The sequence below is a fragment of the Podarcis vaucheri genome, assembly GCF_965113315.1.
Source record: "Podarcis vaucheri genome assembly, chromosome: 16".
NCBI classification, from domain to species: Eukaryota; Metazoa; Chordata; class Lepidosauria; order Squamata; family Lacertidae; genus Podarcis; species Podarcis vaucheri.
In genome coordinates this window covers 6,525,606-6,552,759 of record NC_138754.1, presented here as the reverse complement: position 1 = coordinate 6,552,759, position 27,154 = coordinate 6,525,606, and the positions used below count along the sequence as shown (strand labels likewise).

Sequence of the window (27,154 nt, the reverse complement as noted above, 5' to 3'; positions counted from 1 at the left end):
TACTCTTTTAAAATTTTGAAAGAAGTTGGAGGTAGATAATTTAGGCTGATGTTTCTATATAGGCCAAATAAGAGTCCCTTAAAGCTTTCTTCTCCGAGACTTTGGAATGCAGAAAATAAAATAAAAAACCAAAGAGGAAACCATCAAATCTAGCACGTCAGGGGGCCATTTTAACTAAACTGTATAATTCAGTATATATATATATATTAATTTTTAATAATTGTATTAATTCAGGCTTCCTCAAACTCGGCCCTCCAAATGTCTTGAGACTACAATTCCCATCATTCCTGACCACTGGTCCTGCTAGCTAGGGATCATGGGAGTTGTAGGCCAAAAACATCTGGAGGGCTGAGTTTGAGGAAGCCTGTATTAATTGGATAAAATTGGCATTGTTATAATAAGGCTGTTATTGGAATGATATCGGAAAATCAATGGAGCCCTAAACTAGTGCCCCCTAAATTGTCTGGACTACATCTCCTGTCAGTGACAGCCAATAGGTCTAATGCAGAGTGTTTATAGTAGCTTGATGCATTTATTTATTCCATCACATTTATATCCCACCTTTCTTTCATCCTGAAAACCAAAGTAGCAGGCATATCCCAACCTATCAGGGATCGCTTATTATGGGGATGTGCCTTTATGGGGATGTAAAACATAGACGTGGAGCCAATTTTCTTTCAGGGGGTGTTGGACTCCACTTCCCATCAGCCCCAGCTAGCATGCTCAGTGGTCAGAGATGATAAGAGTTGTCATTCAGTAATATCTGGAGGGCCATTGGTTCCCCATCCATGATTTGATAGGAAGTGAGTTTCATGTATAGCTCACCTTTCCTTCAAGGAGCTTGAGGTGGCATGCACAGTTCTATCCCTCTTCATTTTATTTCCGCAACAATCCAGTGAGTTTGGCTTGGTTGAGAGAGAATGGTTGCCCATCCCTGCACTGACCAGACCTAGACCTGCTTAGTTTCAGGAAGGTGATGACCTTGCGTCCCTTCACAGCATACCCTACACCCACATGAGACATGAAGGCACCGTCTTAGTGGGTCAACTTGAGATATTAGAGAAAAAAATGAATATATAGCACAGGAGGGTTGCCCTAGGGGAAATTTGGGGTTATCTAAGCCATATTTTTCGCCTCATCTACGACATAATGGATAGTGAAACTCATTTTTTTAAAACCCACTCAAAAGTCATAGCAGGTTATTGCATTGCATCAAAGCATGACAAAGAGTCCCATGGCCTACAGAAAGTTGTAAGTAGTCGCTTGATGTTGACACACCAAAATTTCAATGCCTTTCACAACTGTAGGCTGTCAAGGCAAAACTCAAAGCCAATTCCTGTCGGCAGGCTCCAACAACTGAAGAATCAAAAGTAGCTTGATAAGACCTTCAAACGTTATTTTGGTGTGTGTGGTGTCTCTGCAAATCTTACCCAATGAAAGGACTGTACACATTACCTGAAATAGAACTCTCACTCAGCCTGTAGCCACCTCTCAACTGCCCTGCCTTCTTCAGTACAACCAGTCAGGGGGTAACCAATCAGATTCCTCCTCCTGGGAGCCAGTGTGGTGTAGTGGTTAAGAGTGATAGTCTCGTAATCGGGTGAATTAGGTTCGCGTCTCTGCTTCTCCACATGCAGCTGCTGGGTGACCTTGGGCTAGTCACACTTCTCTGAAGTCTCTCAGCCTCACTCACCTCACAGAGTGTTTGTTGTGGGGGAGGAAGGGAAAGGAGAATGTTAGCCACTTTGAGACTCCTTCGGGTAGTGATAAAGCAGGATATCAAATCCAAACTCGTCTCCTTAGTCTCTGTGTTGCCCCTTGTCGAACTCAACGAAGGGGAGGAGAATGTGGACAAAACTATAATTCTTTTGCTCCAGCCACCCTCAGCTCTGGCTCCACCTACTGTCAACCTCCCTGCCTTTCATCCTACTACTCGCGATGGTTACCAACCTCCACTGATGGTACTGTATCACCTCACCTCATGCACCTCTTAAACTCTTTCAGAATATCCCTGCACAGTTTGCAAGGAACAGATGGGGGGGGGGCAGACCCAATGCACATCATTCTAGCCATCTGCAATTCAACACATTTTACGTAACTGGGGCAGCATGGCAGCAAATTCCATACAGTCCAATTCCACAGCGTTGCAGTGAAATCCTGGTAGGAGGAAACATCGCAACAGAGTGAATGACACGCTTCCATGCCATGCAAATCTTGGTCAAGATATTGGTCTGGGATGGAACCCTGTAATTGTCTCTCCTCATGTGGTGCTTTGTGGTGATTTCTTGCCACATTCTTCAGCAGTTGTTGCACTTTACGCCAGAATGCTTCAACCTAAGCAAAAAGGATGGGGGAGAAATTCAATCCAGTTTGCATTTAAAGGGAAAGTTACCTAATTTGCACAGACCCAAACCCAACAATTTTGCAATGAGGTTTCCATCCAAGTAATGTGTGCAAAAAATCACATGAGTGTGTATATAAATACACATGTTTATTTTATATACCTTTCTTTTATTTTTATTTGATCAATGCATTTCAAAGCTATATAAAGGTAATAAATGAAAATGAAAAGCTTCCCCTTCCCTCTCTGAGATAAGAGATGAAGTCTGCACATAGATCTGAAGTCCGCATCAGAGATCCAAGTTTCAGGAATACATAGAATACAACACAAAAAATAGTCAAACAAACTATTAATGATGATGATGATTAAATAATAATAATATTTTTGTATACCACCCTTCATGTGAATTTCACAGGGTGGTTCACAACATAAAAATGCAAAATTATTTTGGTTTTTCCTTTCCATTTTGCTCTTGCTGTCTAATGCAATCCTTTTGTTCACACATATTTGTAATTTCTATTGTCTTTTCCCTTAATTAATTATTCGGTCACTGTCATGTAAACACTGTCATATAGACAAACTATTTTTTAAACAACAATAAAACCCTAACAAGTTCATACACAATAAATTTATGAAATATGTCCATTTCAGGCACATGCTGTACACCTTTTTATGAGGAGTTCCCAAAAATAATAATATCAAAACCACCCCATCCTTTTGTATTAAAAAATGGAGAGGGGGCACCAAATGAGTTTAAAATGCTTTTAACAGGACAGAGCGGGATGCAAGAAGGTCAGAGAGGAACAGATGAATGACTGAGGACCAGCAAGAATGGGATGGGATGGAATTAGCTGCTCAGCCCATCCCTAATTAGCTTCCTTACTTCCTGGTGCTTCCTTGCTATAATTGTGAAACAGCTCTGGCATGCAAAGATGTTCTTCTAGGGCAGGCTCTGCCAACGTGGCACTTTCATTGATGGCTGGAGTTTGTCGTTCAAAACATCTGGAAAGCACCAGTCTGCCCAGTCTGCAAAAGAAGCCAAAGTTCCTGAGAATCACTGAACATTATGTGCTTTTGTGGATATTTGAAAAACAAGAATTTTAAGGACATACCGTGAGATAATTACAATGATTGGCAATGATCTGGAACATTATGTATACTCAAATAATGGGCTGTATCCAACTACATTATACTCACAATAGGCCCACTGAAATGAATGGGCCTAAGTTAGTCATAGCTATTAATGACAATGGGTCTACTCTGAGTGCAACTAGCACTGATCCAACCCCTACAGTGCCATCACTGCTCCAGGTGCCCTTCCTGTGCATTCTGGTTGTTTATGAACAATGCAATGCAAGATTTAAACATCTAGGATCACGTTTCATTTTCATGAACTACATTGTTGTTGTTTAGTCATTTAGTCGTGTCCGACTCTTCGTGACCCCATGGACCAGAGCATGCCAAGCACTCCTGTGTTCCACTGCCTCCCGCAGTTTGGTCAAACTCATGCTGGTAGCTTCAAGAACACTGTCCAACCATCTTGTCCTCTGCTGTCCCCTTCTCCTTGTGCCCTCCATCTTTCCCAACATCAGGGTCTTTTCCAGGGAGTCTTCTCTTCTCATGAGGTGGCCAAAATATTGGAGCCTCAGCTTCAGGATCTGTCCTTCCAGTGAGCACTCAGGGCTGATTTCCTTAAGAATGGAGAGGTTTGATCTTCTTGCAGTCCATGGGACTCTCAAGAGTCTCCTCCAACACCATAATTCAAAAGCATCAATTCTTCGGCAATCAGCCTTCTTTATGGTCCAGCTCTCACTTCCATACATCACTACTGGGAAAACCATAGCTTTAACTATACGGACCTTTGTTGGCAAGGTGATGTCTCTGCTTTTTAAGATGCTTTCTAGGTTTGTCATTGCTTTTCTCCCAAGAAGCAGGCGTCTTTTAATGTCATGGCTGCTGTCACCATCTGCAGTGATCATGGAGCCCAAGAAAGTAAAATCTCTTGTGTTATTTATTGCATCTCTATTTCAAGTTTTTCTCCAAGGAGGTCAACGTGGTGTATTTGATTCTACCCCTCCCCATCCAATCCCCACAACAAGCCTGTGAGGTAGGAAGGCACTAGCTGACCCAAGGTCAACCAGTGAGCTTCATGGTCAAGTAGAGATTTTAACCCTGGTCTTTCCCAGGTCAAGGTCTGACACTCTAAATGCTACACTACACTAGCTTCTTTGCTCCCACAACTGAACATTAAAAAAATTTAAACATTTTGTGCCCTCTCTCCATTAAACATTAAAAAAGAAAGTCTTCCTATTTCATATTCCCTTCCAAAGATCGTATCCCATTTGCCTGCCCCATATATATGTTCCTAGACAAGGTGACTTCCAGCCACCATGAGATCTAGAAAGATATTCTTTTATTTGCAGTCGCTTTCCCAAAAGGCAAGCTTTGGAAGGAGTGGCATAACAGAAGCCCAGATTTCTGTGATTCAGCCATCCGGCCTCTCTCTGGTGATAAAAATCTGCAGCTATAACGATGTGCGCATAATAATATGCTCTGGAGACAGGTGAAGGCCTATTTAATACTTATGGAGAAGCAGCTAATTAATTACGGTAATTTGGGGTGTTGTCAATGTGGTAACGCCATGTTGTCAGCTTGTTAGGACATGACCATAGAGAATGTTTGGGGCTAGGTTTTCTGGGAGGGATGTAGATGAGGCAGCAATTTCTCCAGGCAGCATTCAGGGATTTCCTTTATTTCTTTATTTTGAATATCTCTATGTCACCTTTCCAGGGCACAGGTTCTCCCAAGGCAACTTATAAAACAAAACACAATACTATGCAACTCTGAGTGGAATAGGGAGTCTCCCAACCCCTCTTAGCACCATTAAGAAACTACAGCTCCCAGAATCCTTTGGAGGAAACCATGACTGCTTAAAGTGGAATCACACTGCTTTAAATGTATGATGTGGAGGTGGCCTAAATCACTGGTGTCCATAAATTTTACAGAGGCTACTCTGAGTAGGACTACCTTTGGACACAACCCTAAAAGTCCCAGGCTACCACATTCCAGTAAAACACAATACAGTGGTACCTCAGGTTACATACACTTCAGGTTACCTACGCTTCAGGTTAAAGACTCCGCTAACCCAGAAATAGTGCTTCAGGTTAAGAACTTTGCTTCAGGATGAGAACAGAAATTGGGCTCCGGTGGCGCGGCAGCAGCAGGAGGCCCCATTAGCTAAAGTGGTGCTTCAGGTTAAGTACGGACCTCCTGCACATGCGCAACCTCCCAAACCTGGAAGTAACCCGTTCCGGTACTTCCGGGTTTTGGCGCGTCCGTAACTCAAAAAAACTCAACCTGAAGCATCTGTAACCCGAGGTATGACTGTACGTCCTACTCAGAGCAGGCCAATAGAAATGAATGGACATACCTTAATGAGGCCTATTAATTTCAATATGTCTACTTCAGTTGGGTTGGACAAATCTGTCAGGTTCACATTCTCCCGGTTTCTCGTTTTTCCCTATCTTCAATTCAGTTCTCCACATTTTCCCAGATATTTGCGATGTCTATAACTAGATGAAAATTTCTCATGAAAATTCATCAGCATTATAGTGCAGATAAGTGCAGGTTCCTCCTAAAAGACACATCTTTTGCATGCAGTTGTGATTCCACTTTAAACAGTTGTGGCTTCCCCCAAATAATCATGAGGAAAGTAGTTTGTTAAGGGTTCTGAGACCAACTATTTCCCTAACACAGCTGCAATTTCCAGAGAGGTTTAATAATCAACCCTTCTTCCCAGTCAACTCTTAGAATTGGAGCTCTGTGAGGAGAATATGGAAATAGGTAAGCCACATGGGACAAATGCAATGAGGCAGACAGGCAAGGGGAAAATACTTCAGGAAGGAAACCTCAGCAAAAACCACCCTCATAATGACTTGTTGGTATTTCTCATCCAGCTGAAGCTGTTTTTGCTGTGACTGGGTGGGAAGTCTCCAATGAAATTACTTCAACAGAAGTCAAGCCAAAACTTGACAGCAATTATGGACGACTGACTTTGGCATCCCCCACTGGCAGCGGAACAGATAAAAAGAAATACATTCCACAGTGAGCGATTGCAAGTCATGTTTGACATCTGTTTTGAAATGCGCCTTCCGATCACAGTAGCATGTTTGTCGAAAGCCCATTGGAGAATGTAAGGGGAGTGCCAAGTCAGATTATATGGGATATCATGAAAAGTTTCCAGTACTGTTTAAAAGAAAGCTGTGTAAAAATAAATAAATCAGGAAATATATTGAGGGGAGGGTGTACAACTAAGTCCTCCTCAGAGTAGACCCATTTCAATTCTTTTGTTTTGTTTTTGTTTAGTTGTTTAGTCGTGTCCGACTGTTCGTGACCCCATGGACCAGAGCACGCCAGGCACGCCATAGCCATGACTAATTGGGACTTTCTTTCAGACAAGCCCTCTTTCTACTGAACATCTGAACTGAGACTTTAAAAATAAATAAATAAATCCAGCAGCAGTTTTAATTAATGCTTGTTTTTTTGCTTGAACTGATTTTGTTGTATTGTATCTTTGTAAACCATTTAGAGACTAATATAATTTAATGGTATATGAATTTGTTTCTGTGACACGGGTGGCGCTGTGGGTTAAACCACAGAACCTAGGACTTGCCGATCAGAAGATCTGCGATTCGAATCCCCACGATAGGGTGAGCTCCCGTTGCTCGGTCCCTGCTCCTGCCAACCTAGTAGTTCGAAAGCACGTCAAAGTGCAAGTAGATAAAAAGGTACCACTCCGTCGGGAAGGTAAACGGCGTTTCCGTGCGCTGCTCTGGTTCACCAGAAGCGGCTTAGTCATGCTGGCCACATGACCCGGAAGCTGTACACTGGCTCCCTTGGGCAATAAAGCGAGATGAGCACCACAACCCCAGAGTCAGCCGTGACTGGACCTTAATGTTCAGGGGTCCCTTTACCTTTTCCTAAATTTGTTCCCATGAACAAATAACAATGCTAAGTAGGACTTAGTTTTATACATCCCTCTTCTTTCTATATCATGGCTTCCCACCCTCTCAAGATATTAAAATTTGCTTCAGAGAGTTTGGCGGGGGGGACTTCATAGTAAATATGGAGGGTAGGAGGAGAGGGAGGGGTTTTATGAGGCTTATAGCCCACAAATTACTCTTTCTTTCTTTCTTTCTTTCTTTCTTTCTTTCTTTCTTTCTTTCTTTCTGACACTTTTTCTTGTCTCTGGCTCTACCCACCCAAAGCATGAGGACCCTGTATGAGATGATCTTTGAGGGATATGAAGGATGTAGTGATCATTTTGATAATGACCTTTCTGGTGCCAATTGAGCCAAGGAAATACAAGATTATATGTCATATATGCGAATGTGGTTTATTGTTTCATCAGGAAAAGAAGCTGTAGGGTGTAACTTGTGTGACTTACTACCCTGAGGTTTGTGAGAAACTTGTGTGTGTTACAAGAAGGGGCAATTAATCGCTGTAATTTGAGGTGTTTCCCACATGGAAAACACCTCGGCTGGGAGGCAGGTCCCTGTGAAGTCACTCCTTCTAAGGCTGCATCATGCGATGCCTGATTCCAGCGTCTGAAGTCATTCTACATAGCTCTTCCTGTTTTAGCAAAACTTCAGTATTGCCTGTTGCTTAGTCCTGATGACTAGAAAAGGAGAACAGAAAAACTGCCTTGTGGCACTCTAGTCTAGAATAAAGATGGCCATCAATCCACCACCCACCTGCTCAGTGCAGGAATTCTGCAACTATAACATTCTTCAAAGATGGCTGCCAAGAGGCTGAATGTTCCAGCTCTTTCTTTTTTTATTAAATATTTTTGTTAAGCAATTTCAGCAAATTAGCAAACCATATTGTAGGGATATCAGGGAGTTACTCGAGAGTAATCAGGCAAATGCCTCCCTGGTTGGCTGTAAAGCCTCGTTATTGGTGCCAAAAACCCTTCACCATGCAGAGCTCCACTATTCCGTGGCTCACTCATTCACTGGCAGAATCTGAGAGTGGGCAGTCCTTAAACCTTCCCCTGCAGAGTAGTTTCTTGACGCCCAGTCTGCGCCTCCCCTCTCTGCGTGGAAGCCTACTGCGCAAGGAGGGCGTGGGTAACGGAGGACCTCTCTCCTCCCCACTTTGCTCAGGCAAGGTGTCCTGGCACCGTCTCGCCTCCTCCGAGCCCTGCAGCTCCTCTCCACCAGAGGCGTGGTTACTCTCCTCCGCTGAGGAGGTGCTGCTTCCCACGATCTTTGGGGGCTCTCTGTAATCCATCCAGCTTTGCCCCTCTTGCCCCTGAGCCGATGGCAGTTCCCTGACACATATAATCACATACATTATTTCCCCCTTTTTTCCTTACCCCCTTCCATCCCTCCCTCGCCCCTCCCACCAGGGACTTCCCTCAGCTCCTCTCTCTGATTTCTCTACACTGATTTCTCTTTCTTAAAGTCACAGTTGTCCTTGTCCCACAGTTTGTATGTCAAGTTAGCTAACTCTGTGTAGCTCATCAAATTTTCTTGCCACTGTTCTTTCGTTGGGATTTCCTCATTCTTCTATCCTTGTGCTATCAAGACTCTTGCCACTTTTGTAGCATACATAAATAAATTCTTTGTTTTTCTTGGCAGATCTTGTCCTACAATCCCTAACAAAAATGCTTCTGTTTTTTTTTTACAAATGTCATTTTAAACATTTTTTTTTCAATTCATTGTATATCATTACCAATTTTTTTTTTAACTTCTCTGCATTCCCACCACATATGATAAAAAGTCCCTTCTTTTTCTTTACTTTTGCAACATATGTTTGACCCAGTTTTATACATTTTTGCTGTCTGTACTGGTGTGATATACCATCTATACATCATTTTCATATAATTTTCTTTCAAAAGAGAACAGTCTGTAAATTTCAAATTTACTTTCCACAATTTTACCCAGTCCTCGAATTGTATATTGTGTCCTTTATCTTGTGCCCATTTGATCACAACCAATTTGACCTCCTCATCTTTTGTTTCCCATTCTTGCAGAATACTATATGCTTTCTTCAACAACTTCCGTTATTCTTCTATAACTTCCTTTGGAAATTTGGAAGTTGTATAGCTAAATCCTTTTTTATTATCTTCCTTGTACATCTCATGTGGTTGTCTATAGTGCAACCAACTCTGAAAATGATCTTTAATTTCCTCGTAATCTTTTAATTTCCATTTCCCTTCCTGATCCTTCAGCAATTCTCTATATGTAGGCCACTTCCCCCTTTTGCCAAGCGGTTTGAGTAACGAAGCTTCAATCTTCAATTGCTGATAACCACCAGGGTGTTTTTTCTTCTATTAGATATTTATATCTCTACCACACCCTCATTAGTGATCTCCTGATTATATGATTGTAAAATCCTTTGTGCACTTTCCCTTTCCTGTACCATAAGTATGCATGCCATCCAAATCTGTTATCATGACCTTCCAAATCTAATGCTTTTTTCCTTTTCCAGTTTTATCCAGTCCCCAATCCACATCAAACATGCAGCCTCATAATACAATTTGAGGTCTGGGAGGGCAAAACTGCCTCTCTCTTTTATATCTGTAAGTATCTTGTGTTTAATCCTTGGTCTTTTGCCCCCCCCCGAAAAACTTATCCTTCTGCCATTTTTTGAGGCCATCATCTATCACCATTACTGGGACTGTCTGAAAAAAAAAGAGCATTTTTGGCAATAAATTCATTTTTATCGCTGCTATTTTTCCTAGTAGGGAAAGGTTCATTATACTCCATATTTCTAAATTCATTTTTATCTCAGACCACACTTTTTCATAATTGTCTTTGTAGACATTTATATTTTTTGCTGTTAACCATATCCCTAAGTATTTTACCTTTTTATGAACTTAGAACTTTTATCTCTTCTTCCTTCATTTTTTTTTACTAATAACTTAGTTTTCTTTCTATTTAATTTAAATCCTGCCACTTCTCCAAATTCTTGAATCTTTTCTATCACTCTAGGAAGAGAATTTTTTGGATCCTCCACCATAATTACTAAATCATCACCATATGCTTTCAATTTAAATTCACTTTTTCCAGTTTTTATCCCTGTGATCTCTTTATCTACTCTTATATTTCTTGCAAATACTTCCAGGACCAGAATAAACAACAGCGGTGATAGCGGGAATGTTCCAGCTCTTAACAATTAGACATGTTCTTCTAACATTCACCATAAACAAACACACGGACGTGCCTCGGACGTGATGGATCCAGGCTGAGAACTGATAGACTGATGGATATTCTTTGGGGATCGAAACCAGGAAAGGGGGGGTGAGAGTTTTGGAATCCAAAGGGTGTATAATTATATGTGTTTTTTTTGTTATTTTGTTTTGTAATTAATATAAAAATTGGGAAATTTGTGGAAGGGAACTTGGGTTGACCTTAGAAAAGGAGGTAAAAGATGGGTACTGTTGTTTAATTGAGGTTTATAAGTTAAATTTGGTTCACTAAGAAGAATTAAGTAAAATATTAATAAGGCAAAAGTAGGAGATAAGAACTTGCTGAGTTAACTATGGAATTGGGATGCAAGAAGGGGAGGTGAGGGGAAGTCAGGGAAAGTGGTTAAGAAATTAAGGATTTGAAATTATATGTGTTTGTTTTTGTGTTTGTATGTCTGTATCGTGTATTGTGTGTGTTTATATAAATTGTGAAAACCCAATAAAAAATTTATAAAAAAAATAAAATAAACAAACACACTCACAATTTCATCTAGCTTCTGCGAAAACATTTGGAACAGCTGTAGTACTCAGATGGGCCTTTCTAACTTGAGGTTCTTTGCCAACCAATTTCTACTGACTTTTTCAATGTTTTTACCTTCATATTGTGTTTTTATGCTGCAAACCAACCTGACGTGTTATATTTATACAAAAGCACAATTCGCTACTATTTAAACAAATTAATTAAATAAATATGCCCAACTGTGCTATAAATCTTAAAGGACTGCATAAAATCTGCCAACTAAAGTAGTTTGCATTAATGTCATCTGCTTTGTTGTTTGACTCTATTTATTTAGTTTCTTTGTTTCCATTCTTGAAAAAGTGAACTGATTGATTCAAAGGTATTTTGAAAGCCATTTCTCATTTAGAATGAAGACCCCAAGCTATCATGAAGGTAGATGCTGATGTAACTGTGCTGAAGCTAAGCTACTCAAGATCACCTCAGTGCCTGGAAAGGGAGGAACGAGATAACCCCACCCAGTGCCACACTTCAATTCAGCCATAAAAGAAAGAGTGTTTTGGGATGCAACTGAAATTTTTATATGAAAGCAAAGAGGTACAAATAGTGAAATCAAAAGTACAACTAGAATGCAGAATGAAAGACACCATGTTCCAAAATAGCTTGCTTCCATGAAGCACAAGGGTGGTAGAACATGGTGGAAGAAAACCACAAACCAAATGCTAAACAATGCATATTCAAAAATGGGAGCATTCACAGAAACGGGGGCATTCTTTATCTTTTTTTTTAGCGGAGAAAGATCTTCTTACTACCATGCATTGAGGGAATGCATGGATAACTTTCAATCTGTCCCCATCCTATAATATTGCTTCCTCAGAATGACTTGAATGTGCACTTCCTTGTAGAAATGGCTGGGTGCACCCACAGTTCTAAATCTGGTGCTCAGATCAAGTGGCCTGAAGATGGTGAAGCATTCTACAAGGATTTTAAATTCTCAACAGGCAAAACAGATAGGATGCTGAGAATTAGAATGTAGGCATAATCAGTATGTGATAAGCATAAGGAAAGCTTGCATGTATCTTATTTCAGGTGCCACAGGTCATGGCTTGTGCCAATTCTGATGCTGGGTGTTCAATATTTCAGGTGGGAGTGGTGAGAACCGGTCCAGCTCTTCTTTCCTTCTCTTACTTTCTTTTTGTTTGCACCACCCTTCTTCCATACATATCCTTCTTTGGACTTGATTTAGAACTTGCAACTATCATAGCTGCATGAGTTGCTTGGCATGGCATGAGAGTAGAATTCGGACATGTTGGAGCCACCACTGGAATACCTAGAAGATCTACTGCCGCCATATCCATAAGCACATGGGTTGTGCTGTTCAATGCAGAAAGGCTGGTCAGGGCAACAGAGAGCTGGCCCTGGGATGGTCAGGACAAAAGGTGGTGGTTGGATGGTCACTGTTGAAGGAGGACACTGGGCATAGCAAGGATCCTGCCACATACCAGAACGACGGCCAGCAGACATCTTTGAGGTTTAGAGGTGGGTCTGAAGGAAGATAGAGTCAGCATTATGCAGAGTTTCCAATAAAGATAAATTGTTTGAGACATACACTGGTTATGAACTGGTTATGAAAACTATTTCCTTCCTTCCTTCCTTCCTTCCTTCCTTCCTTCCTTCCTTCCTTCCTTCCTTCCTTCCCTCCCCCCTCTGCCATAATACTACAATCTGAGACCACACAATGAATCTGATTAGCAGAAGATTCAGCGTAGATGAACTCTCCAATTCTAGTTGGGCCAGTTGTCTTGCTCAATCAATGTAAGATCCATTGCCAAATAATAAAGAACCTGTGTTGTGAGCAGGAAGCCCCTGCTCCAAACACTGGCAACGTCTCTGTAAAGGGCCCAAGATGGAAAGTATGGGAAATACCTTTGCCTGACGCCAGCAAACCTGACATGTCAAGGTACATAGTTCAGCAACTTGGAAACTTCCTCTTTGTACAAGCGTCAGTTTCCTAGCAGAGCTATGCAGAAGGAGACAACTGCCTCCCCCACTCTACCACAAAGGTTTGAGGTCTACTGGAAAGGAAACTACATAACACTGGATTCTCTAAGCCAATGTCAAGCTTCAATCAAGTACAGTGGTACCTTATGTTATGGACGGGATCCGTTCCGGAGGCCCGTCTCTAACGTGAAAAGCCCGCAACTCAAAGTGCCGCTTCTGCACATGTGTGAGTGGTGAAACCCGGAAGTAACCCATTCCAGTACTTTCAGGTTGCCACGGGACACAAGATGAAAACACGCAACCTGAAGCGGACGTAACATGAGGTATGACTGTACCTAATTTATTTATTTTATGATTTATCATGATAATTTTGTATACCACCCTTTACCTGTAGATTTCAGGGCAGTTCAAACATAAAATTGCAATACAACCCCCCCCCCCCGCAAAATACATAATAAAAATAAGAACAAGAACAAACCAACAATCCCCCCTCCCACAACACATTTAAAAGGGCATCAGCTGTCAATCAACCTAAGGACCTATGGCCCTCCACCATCCTTTATCATCGTATGTATTTGCTGTGGCTGATGTTGGAGAGTTGGAGTCCAACCAGATCTTGAAGGCTTGCAGGTTCCTCACCTGTGTTGTAACCCCAGAGAGTTGTTGCCCATCAGTGTGGCCCAACCCATCAGAATGCAGCAACATGCAAAGCAATGATATGCATTCCAAGATTATCTGCTTGAAAGCCTCACACAATGGTGCAAATCCCCAAACCCACTTATCCTTTAAAACCAGCAACTACTAGCAGAACGCCCACATAACCTTGGTACACCAATGAGATCCATAAGACGTCCCCACTGTTCCAGAATCCAAAATGGACTTACCTAGTTCTCTAAGCAGCAGAAATGAGAAGAAGTGTTTGGAAGAACCCTAGATGATGGCCTTTTTATACTGTTTTGTAGCAGGAAGTAGATTTCGTTGTAGGAAGCATATTCAAGACTTCCTATTATTTATTTATTTTGTCAGAGGGTATGATGATGAACCGGTAAATTGCCATAGGGAACACCCTGGTTTACTGTAAGCAGCAGACAACCTTTCCTTGATAAACAAATATTGGTAGATAATCACATCATTGTCGTCATATGTTTCCTTCAAGCTCAGTATGCAAGTGTTCCACATCCTTCACCATACTAGCTTCTGCAAGGATCAGGAGCAATATTAGAAAGTTTCGGGAACTTGTTTACATTTGATGTTTTATCGTTTTCCACAGGGTGGGCGCCACTACTGAGAAAGTCCTCTACCTGGTTCCATGTAGCTTCACTTCTTGCAGTGAGGGAACTGCCAGAAGGCCCTTAGCGCTGATCTTCAGTATCCAGGCTGAATGATGGGGGTGGAGACACTCCTTCAGGAATACTGGGCCAAGGCTACCTTCTCAGTAGTGGTGCCCGCCCTGTGGAATGCCCTCCCACCAGAAGTTAAGGAAATAAACAACTATCCGACATTTAGAAGACATCTGAAGGGAGCCCTGTTTAGGGAAGTTTTTAATGTCTGATGTTTTATTGTATTTTTAATATTCTGTTGGAAGGCACCCAGAGTGGCTGGGAAAAGCCAGCTAGATGGGCAGACTCCTTCAGTCCTGTGTTAGTAAGCAGGAAGAGTAATGTCTGATGTAATGACTTAAAGCAGGATGGGAAATGATTCCAACCTCAGCTGTTTCCTAGTTCTGCTGGATCTCTCAGCAGCCTTTGATATCATTGACCACAACATCCTTCTGGACCAGATAGAGGGGCTGGGAGCTGGTGGCACTAGTATACAGTGGTTCTGCTCCTTCCTCCCGGGCCGTGTCCAGAAAGTGGTGTTGGTGGGGTTCAGACCCCTGGAATCTCACTGGTGGGGTGTCTCAGGGTTCCGTCCTCTCCCCCATGCTTTTTAACATCTATATGAAGCCTCTGGGAGAAATCATCAGGGGGGTTGGGCTGGGTGTTCATCAGGATGCGGATAATACCCAGCTCTACCTCTCTTTCAAATCGTAACCAGTGAAGGCGGTGAAAGCCCTGTGTGAAAGCCTGGAGGTGGTTGGAGGATGGATGGCAGCTAACGGTTTGAGGTTGAATCCTGACATGACAGAAGTACTGTTTGGGGGAGACAGGGGGCGGATGGGTGTGGAGGATTCTGGGTCCTGAATGTGGTAACTGGCCCCTGAAAGAACAGGTGCACAGCCTGGGAATAATTATGGACTCACAGCTGTCCATGGAGGCGAAGGTCAATTCTGTGCCCAGGGCAGCTGTCTACCAGCTCCATCTGGTACGCAGGCTGAGACCCTACCTGCCCACGGACCATCTCACCAAAGTGGTGCATGCTCTGGTTATCTCCTGCTTTGACTACTGCAATGCACTCTCCATGGGGAGAAGGTGAAGGTGACCTGGAAACTATAACGAATCCAGAATGTGGCAGCCAGAATGGTGACTGGGAGCGGTCGCCGAGACCACATAACACCGGTCCTGAAAGACCTACACTGGCTCCCAGCACTGAGCTGAGGCCATTTAGGGCTTAAAAGGTCAGCACCAACACTTTGAATTGTCCTCAGAAATGTACTGGGGCCCAATGTAGGAATTTCAAGACCGGTATTATGTGGTCTCGGCGGCCGCTCCCAGTCCCCAGTCTAGCTGCCACATTCTGGATGATTTTTAACATTAAGAAAGGATTAAGGAATGGTTTTCATCACTTAGATGGACACATGACACCCTACGTTTAATAACACATTATAAATTTTAATGCGCTGCAGAGCAACCAGCAACCAGCAGTAGGGAAACAACATTTTGATGGAGGAAACAAAGGGAAGAAACACTTTTAATTTACAAGTATGCCCTGTGACATTTTAGAACAGTATATCTAATATCGTTCTAAGAATGTAAACCTGGTCGGTCTAGGTCGAGCCATGGCCTTAATGGTTTGAAATTCACCGTGGTGCACATGCCCGACCTTCAGGGTAAGTTGACAAGGGAATGCCCATACCCAAAATGCTTTGGGAATTTTTACCCCAAGGACCTCTAATGTTGCTTTCCTCCCCAGACTAAAGGCCAGATTAAACCCAGGAACAAAAAGCCACTTCAGGCGATGGCTCCCTACAGTTTGAAGTAGGTGAAAAAGAGGAGTCCCATGCCAGTTCTGGGTTTTATTCCAAATTCCACTTTTGGGGTGTTGAATTGTGGCAAATCTACTCCGACCCTAGAGTGGGAGCAAAATTATTCAGCCACTGCTTTCAAACTTTATATTCTTTGTGAACTAACTTCCACCAATGTATTTGATAGTTTTGAAACTTTTCTCTGTAATACTGTGTTTTTAAGTGTTGTACCACCTTGTGATATCTTATATGAAGGTGCAATTTGTAAACATTTAAATCAAGAAAGTGAGATATATGGAATTATGATGGGAATGGTTGTTGAATGACAGAATAAAATCTATAAAATGAAGTGATCTGCATTGATGTTATATGTTCTGGTGTTTGAGCCGATTTAGTTTAGGTTCTTTGTTTTTGTTCTTCAAAAAAAGTGAACCAATTGAGTCAAAGGTACTTTGAAAGACATTTCTCATTTCAAATGAGGACCCCAAGGTATCACAAGGGTAGGTGCAGTTGCAACTGTGCTGAAGCTGAGTTGGTCAAGATCAGCTCAGTGCCTCGACAGGAGGTAATGACAGAACCCTATCTAATTCCGCGCTTCAATTCAATCATAGAAAAAAAGAGAGAGGAGATCACTTTTTTTGGATGCAAATAGAAGTTTAATATGAACCCAGAGAGGTATACATAGCCCAAAGAGAAGTGCAAACAGAATGCAGAAAGAAATACATTATGCTTCATAATATTTTGTTTCCATAAAATACAAGGCTGATAGAACATGGTGGAATAAGACTGCAAACCAGATGGTACCAAATGCATGTTCAGAAATGGGATGATTGACAAGCAGGGTTCCTTTTTGCTTTTCTTCATTGCTTTTTTGAAAGGGTGGGATCTTCTTCATACAATTCACCAGGGAATTGAGAAAAGAATCCCGGGGAAGGTGTCATTTATATAACCCACTCTGGCTATCAATCCCAATTCAGAGTAAAAATTCAGAATGGATAATACTCCCACAGTCCCCATCCCATAATACTGCTTCCTCAGAATGACTTGAATGTGCAATTCCTTGTAGAAATGGCTTGGTGCACCCACAGTTCTAATTCTGGTGCTCAGATCAAGTGGCCTGCAGATGGTGAAGCATTATACAAGGATTTTAAATTCAACCACCTTAGGCAAAACAGATATATTGCGGAGAATTAGAATGTAGGCATAATCAGTATGCGATAAGCATAAGGAAAGCTTGCATGCATCTTATTTCAAGAAGGGCTCAGATGCCACAGGTCAGGCTTTGTGCCAATTGTGATGTTCAATATTTCAGGAGGGAGTGGTGGGAACTGGTCCACCTCTCCTGTTTTTCTCTTGCTTTATTTTGGTTGCAGTCCTTCTTCCATGCATATCCTTCTTTGGCCTTGATTTAGAACTTGCAGGTAGTGTGGCTGCTACTGTGGGTGCCTGAGCTGCTTGGCAGGGCATGACAGCTTGGCAGGGCATGACAGCCACCACTGGCATGCCGAGAAGATTTGCCCAGAGGGTATTTAACACATGGGTTGTGCTGATCAATGACAAGAGGCTCCTCGGGGCAGTAGAGCTCTGGCCCTGGGATGGTCAGGACAAAAGCTGGCGGCTGGATGGTCACTGTTGAAGGAGGACATTGAGCATGGCAAGAATCGCGCCAGATACCAGAACGACGACCGGCAGACATCTTTGAGGTTTAGAGGTGGATCTGAAAGAAGATAAGAGTCAGCATTACATCAAGCTTGAGGTGCTGGTTAAGAACCTAAGGGGAGCCCTGCTGGATTAGACCAAAGGGCCATCTAGGGTAGAGGTTTAACAATTGAAGGTTTTATTCCTTCATAATTCCAAAACATGGGTCCATGCAGAGAAGTTTTCTAGTTGCCTGACTCAATCTATTTAAGTCCCATAGCACCATGATAAAGCACACATGTTATGAACACGAGGCCTCTGCTCCAAATAGGAACCTAAGGACCTAAGGCAGAAAGACTGGGGAGGATGTCCACCTAACACCAGGAAATCTGATTCATTAGCATCTATAATCCAATGGCCTGACAACTTCTTATACATGGTAGCCTCAGCTTCCTGATGGAGCTACGTATGTAGAAGGCAACAGTTGCCATCCACACCTCCAGCCCAAAGGTTTTGAGTTCCACTGAAGAGGGAGCTAACTACCTTTGGGCTTTCAACCCCAATGTCAATCTCCAACAGAGTCTCATCTATGCCTGCAATCCAGGACTACCTATCCCAATATCAAACTTCAGCAAAGTATCTCATTGATTCCCAGGGCTTCTTTTCACCAGGAACTCAGTTCCAGCACCTCTCAGGTGGGCACCATTGTCATTATAAGAGAACAAAGGAGGTGTTCATGGTGAGTTCCGGCACCTCTTTTTCTAGAAAAATAGCACTAGCCGTGCCCATAAATCAGTGGTGAGGAATCTATGGAGCTCCAGAGATTGCTGAATGGCGGCTCCTAACCAAGTATAATCCATCCACATCCAAAGAAAGAGAAGCAATGCAAGTAAGTTAGCTTGAAAACCTCACACAAAGGAGCAAATCCCTGAACCAACTTATCTATCTTGCAAATGGACACCTGTGTAACCTCTGCATATCTAGAAGATCCAGAAGCTGTGCCCGTTGTCCCAGAACCCAAATAGACTTACCTAGTTCTCTGAGAATCAGAAACGAAGTGTTTGGAAGAAGCCTAGTGCATGGGCTTTTTATACTGCTTGGTGGCAGGAAGTTTATTTAAGACTTCCCTGTTTTTCTTTTGGGGGTGGAATGGGTATAATGAAGAGCTGACATATTGCTATAGGGAACACCACAGATTTTTTAATAGAGGTGACACCCTTTCCTTGATAATATAATATTCATTTATGGTCACCGCGTTGGCATGTTATGTTTCACCCAAACTCACTATTAAAACACCACACATATTTTAACATAGTCAAATGTGCCAGAATCAGCACTTGATCTTCACAAAGTTGTTATTGAAACTGGCACATCATGATCAGCACGTGGTTCCAGGACATAGCCAGTGTTTGTGGCAATCAGGATAGAGACATTGCTGGTACCCTGTGAAACGGTTAAATCAGCCATGATAAAATGGGCGCAAGACATTGGCTACAATATTATGTTTGCTGACTGGGAACGGTTATGGACCACTGGTGTGAAATTCACGGCATGTAATGCCTTGAAAGAAAATATTATGAAAATGATATATAGGTGGTACATGACCCCAGTCAAGCTTGCAAAAATATACCATTTGCCAGACAATAAGTGTTGGAAATGTAAAGAAACTGAGGGAACATTATTTCATCTTTGGTGGACGTGCCCAAAGGTTAAGGCTTTCTGGGAAATGATCTATAATGAATTGAAAAAGGTATTTAAATATACCTTCCCTAAGAAACCAGAGGCCTTCCTTTGTGGCATTGTTGGCAAAATGGTGTCAAAGAAGGATAGAACTTTCTTTATGTACGCAGTAACAGCAGCAAGAATACTTATCGCAAAATATTGGAAGACACAAGATTTGCCCACTTTGGAAGAATGGCAGACGCAACTGATAGACTATATGGAATTGGCAGAAATGACTGGCAGAATCCGAGACCTGGGAGAAGAGACAGTGGAAGAGGATTGGAAGAAATTTAAGGATTATCTGCAAAAGTATTGTAAATTGTATGAATGTTAGAATGATGCAGGATATAAAGATAATAGGGCATTAGTGACATAGTTGAAAGGAGTATGCAAAATTGGTATATAAGAACAAAGGTGAAATTTGAATAATATTATGTCAAGCTTAAATAACTGATAACAAAGGGAAAAATTGGAGACATAATAGTTGAAATGTATAATATAAAATAAGACTCGAAAGAAGGTGAAGTATTGCTGAGTAAGATTTTGTAAAAGGGAACACAGAAAAGGGAGATGTGAGGGAGTCTGGAAAGAGGGTTATGGAAAAAATATTTAAGAAATTGAATCACTTTTTATGTCCTTTTTATGTTTTTTTCTTTTTTTGTTTGTTTTGTTTGTCTTTTTTGTCTTTTTTGATTGATTGTGATGGTGTTTTTCTTTTTCGGTTGTGAATGTGAAGTTTGTTTTATTGTCTAAACCTTTAATAAATATCTTATAAAAAAAAGAGAGACATTGCTGGTACCCTGATACCACTAAGTGTCTACTAAGGTCTCTCTTTGTGGAAGACCTCTGAGAAAATGGGGATCTGGAAGAATCAGGATAGACAAGGGGAAGGACATACTATGGGAAATTTATACTATTAGCACATCTTGAATTTTTCAACTTTCAAATTCCAAAGATAAGGAGTACTAAAAAAATTGAGAATTCAAAGATATTTTGGTTGAATCAATATGATTTAATTCTGTTTTGTAATTGAAAAGTGTGTAAGATTTCATAAAAAATGGTAAAGGGACCCTTGACAGTTAAGTCCAGTCGCGAATGACTTTGGTGTTGCGGCTCTCATCTCGCTTTACTAGCCGAGGGAGCCGGCCTTTGTCCACAGACAGCTTCCGGGTCAGGTGGCCAGCATTACTAAGCCACTGCTTGTGAAATCAGAGTAGCACACAGAATTGCCATTTACCTTCTCAGCAGAGCGGTCTACTTGCACTTGCCATGCTTTCGAACTTCTAGGGTGGCAGGAGCTGGGACCAAGCGACGGGAACTCACCCTGTCGCGGGGATTTGAACCACCAACCTTCTGATAGGCAAGCCAAAGAGGCTCAGTAGTTTACACCACAGCACCACCTGCGTCCCGTAGGATCTCATAGAGATCATTAAAAAATGATTGCCAAGTACTTGCAGTTATATGTTATTATTATTATTTACTTGTTTAGCATTACTTGACATTTTCAGAAGGTAAACTTCAAATTATTGGGTTTTCTAAAAGGAGTTCATATACTTCTTCATCAGACATAGACTTACCAAGCTAAATGTTGTCCATTCACAAACATAATAGCAGATTTGAATTCCTGACATCCCCCAGACAACATATTTTTCAGACACCCTCACTTTAAAAAATTGCAAAAAATTTGTTTCACCCCCTAAAATGACATGCCATATAGAATTCACCCCCATGGCATATACATGCAGGTCCTGCTACTGGAATGCTTGTTATCCACAAATTCAGATCTCCAAACATAAAACTGATGCTCAAACCTCATTACATTCTTGGTTGATTCAGTCAGAGTTTGCACACCTCCTAACCTGTTTGTTTGTTTTTTGCCATTTGGGGGCAGAAACCTGGGAGAAGGGGACGGGGAATTTTACCTTCTGTATTTTTTTGAATTCTCAACATTTTTAGCACCCCTTATCTTTGGAATTTGAAAGTTGAAAAATTCAAGATGTGCTAATAGCATAACTTCCCCATATTATGTCCTTCCCCTTGTCTATCCTGATTCTTCCAGATCCCCATCTTCTCAGAGGTCTTCCACAAAGAGAGACCTTAGTAGACACTTAGTGGTATCAGGGTACCAGCAATGTCTCTATCCTGATTGCCACAAACACTGGCTATGTCCTGGAACCACGTGCTGATCATGATGTGCCAGTTTCAATAACAACTTTGTGAAGATCAAGTGCTGATTCTGGCACATTGGCCTATGCAGCAACCAACGTGTTAAAATATGTTTGATGCTTTAATACTGAGTTTGGGAGAAACATAACATGCCAATGCGGTGACCATAAATGAATATTAGATTATCAAGGAAAGGGTGTCACCTCTATTAAAAAATCTGTGGTGTTCCCTATAGCAATATGTCAGCTCTTCATTATATCCATTACACCCCCAAAAGAAAAACAGGGAAGTCTTAAATAAACTTCCTGCCACCAAGCAGTATAAAAAGCCCATGCACTAGGCTTCTTCCAAACACTTCGCTTCTGATTCTCAGAGAACTAGGTAAGTCTATTTGGGTTCTGGGACAACGGGCACAGCTTCTGGATCTTCTAGATATGCAGAGGTTACACAGGAGTCCATCTGCAGGATAGATAAGTTGACTCAGGGATTTGCTCCTTTGTGTGAGGTTTTCAAGCTAACTTACTTGCATTGCTTCTCTTTCTTTGGATGTGGATGCATTATACTTGGTTAGGAGCCGCCATTCAGCAACCTCTGGAGCTCCACAGATTCCTCACCACTGATTTATGGGCATGGCCAGTGCTATCTTTCTAAGAAAAGAGGTGCCAGAACTCACCATGAACACCTCGCTTGTTGTCTTATAATGACAATGGTACCCACCTGAGAGGTTCTGTAACTGAGTTCCAGGTGAAAAGAAGCCCTGGGAATCAATGAGATACTTTGCTGAAGTTTGATAGTGGGATAGGTAGTCCTGGAGTGCAGTCATAGATGAGACTCTGTTGGAGATTGACATTGGGGTCGAAAGCCCAAAGGTAGTTAACTTCCTTTTCAGTGGAACTCAAAACCTTTGGAGCAGAGGTGTGGATGGTAACTGTTGCCTTCTACATATGTAGCTCCATAAGGAAGCTGAGGCTACCATGTATAAGAAGTTGTCAGGCCATTGGCGTATGGATGCTTATGCATCATTTCCTGGTGTTAGGTGGATGTCCTTCCCAGCCTTTCTGCCTTAGGTCCTTAAAGCAGAACTTGCTCCTATTTGCACCTGAGGCCTAGTGTTCAGAACATGTGTGCTTTATCATGGTGCTATGGGACTTAAATAGATTGAGCCAGGCAACGAGAAAGCTTCACTGCATGGACCCACGTTCTAGAATTGTGAAGGAATAAAACCTTCAGTTGTTAAACCTCTACCCTAGATGGCCCTTTGGTCTGATTCAGCAGGGCTCCCCTTAGGTTCTTAACCAGCACCTCAAGCTCTACATAATGCTGACTTATCTTCTTTTAGATCCACCTCTAAACCTCAAAGATGTCTGCCGGTCGTCGTTCTGGTATCTGGCGCGATTCTTGCCATGCCCAATGTCCTCCTTCAACAGTGACCATCCAGCCGCCAGCTTTTGTCCTGACCATCCCAGGGCCAGAGCTCTACTGCCCCGAGGAGCCTCTTGTCATTGATCAGCACAACCCATGTGTTAAACCACTGGCACAACCTCTGGCCAGATCTTCTCGGCATGCCAGTGGTGTCTGTCATGCCCTGCCAAGCAGCTCATGCCACAATAGCAGCCACACTAGCTCCAGCCACAATACAAGCAGCTCATGCCACAATAGCAGCTACAGTACCTGCAAGTTCTAAATCAAGGCCAAAGAAGGATATGCATGGAAGAAAGACGGCAACCAAAATAAAGCAAGAGAAAAACAGGAGAGGTGGACCAGTTCCACCACTCCCTCCTGAAATAGTGAACATCACAACTGGCACAAGGCGTGACCTGTGGCATCTGAGCCCTTCTTGAAATAAGATGCATGCAAGCTTTCCTTATGCTTATCGCATACTGATTATGCCTACATTTTAACTCTCCGCATTATATCTGTTTTGCCTGAGGTGGTTGAATCTAAAATCCTTGCATAATGCTTCACCATCTGCAGGCCACTTGATCTGAGCACCAGAATTAGAACTGTGGGTGCACCAAGCCATTTCTACAAGGAATAGCACATTCAAGTCATTCTGAGGAAGCAGTATTATGGGATGGGGCCTGAGGGAGTATTATCCATTCTGAATTTTTACTCTGAATTGGGATTGATAGCCAGAGTGGGTTATATATATGACACCTTCCCCGGGATCCTTTTCTCAATTCCCTGGTGAATTGTATGAAGAAGATCCCTCCCTTTCAAAAAAGCAAAGATTAAAAGCAAAAAGGAACCCTGCTTGTCAATTATTCCATTTCTGAACATGCATTTGGTACCATCTGGTTTGCAGTCTTATTCCACCATGTTCTAGCAGCCTTGTATTTTATGGAAACAAAGTATTATGAAACATAATGTATTTCTTTCTGCATTCTGTTTGCACTTCTCTTTGGGCTATTCATACCTCTCTGGGTTCATATTAAACTTCTATTTGCATCCAAAAAAATTGATCTCCTCTCTCTTTTTTCTATGATTGAATTCAAGTGTGGAATTAGGTAAGGTTCTCTCATTACCTCCTGTCGAGGCACTGCACTGAGCTGATCTTGACCAACTCAGCTTCAGCACAGTTGCAGCTGCATCTACCCTCATGATACCTTGGGGATCCTCATTCGAAACTAGAAATGGCCTTCAAGGTACCTTTGATTAAATCAGTTCACTTTTTTTAGAGAACAAAAACAAAGAACCTAAACTAAATCGACTCAAACACCAGAACATATAACATCAATGCAAATTATTTCATTTTATAGATTTTATGCCATTCCCAGCATAATTCCCTATATCTCACTTTCTTGATTTAAATGTTTACAAATTGCACCTTAATATAAGATATCACAAGGTGGTATGACACTTAAAAACACAGTATTACAGAGTAAAGTTTCAAAACTATCAAATACATTGGTGGAAGTTAGTTCACAAAGAATATAAAGTTTGAAAGCACGGTCGGAATAATTTTGCTCCCACTCTAGGTTCAGGGTAGATTTGCCACAACTCAACACACCGAAAGTGAAATTTGGAAGAAACCCTATAAATGCCATGAGGTTCCTCTTTTTCACCTAATTCAAACTGTAGGGAGCCATTGCTTGAAGTGGCTTTTTGTTCATGGGTTTAATCTGGCCTCTAATCTGGGGAGGAATGCAACATTAGAGGTCCTTGGGGTAAAATTCCCAAAGCATTTTGAGTATGGGCATTCCCTTGTCAACTTACCCTGAAGGTCGGGCATGCGCACCACAGTGAATGTCAAACCATTAAGGCCATGGCTCGATCTAGACCGACCAGGTTTACATTCTTAGAACGATATTAGATATACTGTTCTAAAATGTCACAGGGCATACTTGTAAATTAAAAGTGTTTCTTCCCTTTGTTTCCTCCATCAAAATGTTGTTTCCCTACTGCTGGTTGCTCTGCAGCGCATTAACATTCATAATGTGTTATTAAACGTAGGGTGTCATGTGTCCATCTAAGTTATGAAAACCATTCCTTAACCCTTTCTTAATTTTAAAAATCATCCAGAATGCAGCAGCGAGACTGGGGACTGGGAGCGGCCTGCAAGACCACATAATACCTATCTTGAAAGACCTACATTGGGTCCCAGTACGTTTCTGAGAACAATTCAAAGTGTTGGTGCTGACCTTTTAAGCCCTAAATGGCCTCAGCCCAGTACACTTGAAGGAACGTCTTCACCTCCATTGTTCAGCCCAGACACTGAAGTCCAGCTCTGAGGGCCTTCTGGTGGTTCCCTCACTGCAAGAAGCTAAGTTAAAGGAAACTAGGCAGAGGGCCTTCTCGGTAGTAGCACCCTCCTTATAGAACGCCTTCCCATCAGATGTCAAGGAAATAAATATATGATTTCTACTCTGATGGGGAGTTTGTCTTCGACAATGTGTAGAATCATGACAATGAAAATAATAGAGTTGGGGCGATAACATAACACTCTTTAACATCTGATCCCACTGTGAATGGTTCACTTTGAGAGCCATTGTTATCTGTGATTGTTGCTGTCATATTATCATGGAGGAGCTGCAGGATGTTCACAAATTTATCTGGGCAGTCAATTTTCGGAAGGACAGTCCACAGGGCATTACCATTTACAGTGTCAAAGGCCTTAGTCAGGTCAATAAACATGATATACAGGAGTTGGTTTTGCTCTCTGCATTTTTCTTGAAGCTTTTGGGCGGTGAAATCATGTCCACTGCCCTAGAAGGTCTCAAACAATTTTGGGATTCAGGAAGATTAGCCTCAGATATTGTTAGGAGATGGTTTGCTAAGATCCTTGCCATAATTTTGCAGGTAGTAGCTAATAAAGAGATGCCTCAATAGTTTCTGCAATCTGTTTTATCACCTTTAAAAAATTGATAATTTTGGCATCCCTAAAGTCTCCTGGGATCTCCTCTCTCTCCCAGATTTTTTCAATGAACTTGTGAAGTTGCTGTGTAAGTTCAATTCTGCCCACTTTTAAGACTTCAGCAGGTATCCCATCAGGTCCACTGGCTTTGTTGTTTTTCATTTGGTTAATAGCTATACACAACTCTTCCAGATTTGGAGATACTGCAAGCTCATCTCTAACTTGGTTTTGCAGAATTTGTGAGACGACCTCAGCAGCTATGGGGGAGTTGCAGTTAAGGAGATGCTGTTAATGTTCTTTCCAGCGCAGCGCAATAGCTTCTTTATCTTTTAGAAGTGTGGTACCGTCTGTTGTGGGATGTGGGTTGCCACAGAGCCTAGGACTTGCCGATCAGAAGGTCAGCGGTTCGAATCCCTGCAATGGGGTGAGCTCCCATTCCTCGGTCCCTGCTCCTGCCAACCTAGCAGTTCAAAAGCACGTCAAAGTGCAAGTAGATAAATAGGCACTGCTCCGGTGTGAAGGTAAACGGCGTTTCCATGCTCTGCTTTGGTTTGCCAGAAGTGGCTTAGTCATGCTGGCCACATGACCCGGAAGCTGTACACCAGCTCCCTCGGCCAATAAAGCGAGATGAGCGCTGCAACCCCAGAGTCGGTCACGACTGGACCTAATGGTCAGGGGTCCCTTTACCGTCTGTTGAGCATAGGGAGCATATGCAATGATTTATTGGCCATAGATGGTCTTTGTGGCTTTAAAGAAACTCTGTGCATCATGAGTGTCAGCTGAGTGCTGGCTAAGTACTGAGTGTACAGAATCATTGTTGCTGTAGTCACATACATAAATACCTTTGAGGTTTTCATTTCTTCAAATATTAAAACATTATGGCTCTGTATTCAATTAGAATTTCAGGGTAGCCACGAGAAAACTATCAGATCATCCTTAAGGAAATGTGGTTCTCAGAAGAAAGACATTGTTGGCTACCTCTGAAGTAGCACCTTCTGCCTTTCTTGTTTACCATGGCTCACCAGAATTAGCATGTTTCATTGGAAACACCCAGATGTGGCAAGCTTGTAGCCATCAGTCCTGGTTTTTGGGTGGTT

General features: G+C 42.1%; 2 long non-coding RNA genes across 2 annotated transcripts in view; one reads left to right on the top strand and one right to left on the bottom strand.

Moving 5' to 3' along the window:
• Window positions 1-16,810: 16,810 nt before the first annotated feature.
• LOC309520763 overlaps window positions 16,811-27,154 on the bottom strand; it is a 28,799-nt gene continuing 18,455 nt past the window's right edge. Inside the window, exon 3 of the long non-coding RNA XR_014214389.1 lies at window positions 16,811-17,894. This is a non-coding gene — a long non-coding RNA (uncharacterized lncRNA). The remainder of the gene's footprint in view (window positions 17,895-27,154) is intronic.
• LOC309520719 lies at window positions 22,040-24,161 on the top strand. The gene is made up of 2 exons (XR_014214335.1): window positions 22,040-22,084; window positions 23,043-24,161. It is a non-coding gene; the product is annotated as an uncharacterized lncRNA (long non-coding RNA).